Source organism: Penaeus monodon, chromosome 34 (genome assembly GCF_015228065.2).
Source record: "Penaeus monodon isolate SGIC_2016 chromosome 34, NSTDA_Pmon_1, whole genome shotgun sequence".
In the NCBI taxonomy this organism is placed as follows: domain Eukaryota; kingdom Metazoa; phylum Arthropoda; class Malacostraca; order Decapoda; family Penaeidae; genus Penaeus; species Penaeus monodon.
Window position 1 is genome coordinate 5,753,566 of NC_051419.1, and position 835 is coordinate 5,754,400.

Here is an 835-nt window from a genome sequence, read left to right on the forward strand (position 1 = left end):
AGTCTGCAAAAACTTAACTGAACGTTCCTCTAGACTGGTAGAATCAACCCTTAACAACACATTCACACCAATGTACATAAAAGTACAATGTAACAATGTTACGACAAATGAAGCTTATTGTATTGCTCTGTAAGGGTGTGGTGACTACAACCAACCCTAAATACAGGTTAAGTATATTTGCCAAGCACTCAGATCATATAATTAGCGGCCAGTCAAAGAGAAATGGGTTTCATAACACCTGAGATCCAGCGAAGGGTGGAAATGTTGAATTTGTGGGACCACTTCTTGCAGCTAAATCTAGTAGGTTCCCTTGTAAAATATGCGAGACGATATACTAATTAGCTGGTGGGTAGATTGAATTTGATTCTTCAACTAGAATGCCTATTTTGAGAACAAGACCGAACAAGTAGATTCTTTACGAAAACAGTCAAGTGAATTGCAAATAAATGCCTATTCAACACCATCATTATGCATAACATTTAAAAACAGTTTCCAAATATATGCACGAAATTCACGGTCATTATTTATATTTGCATCTTGCCTCTGGAGATGGATGGGTGATATTAGTCTTGCTGTCAAAAGCGAGTATGTGACTTCTACGAGATAATCTTTTGCTTTCTGCTGCTCTTTGTATGATTATATTAAAATAGATTCTAGAAAAACTGCCAATACATATAAGAACATTCCTTCCTTTTATCCCCATTGGAAAAAAAAAGATCTGTTTTACAAAATGTTTTCGTAGACACCATAAGTTTTATAACAGCTGGCTTTCACAAAGCGAAGAACATTTTAAAATACGCATTTTATATCTTCATTATTCATGAATGTGTATTTT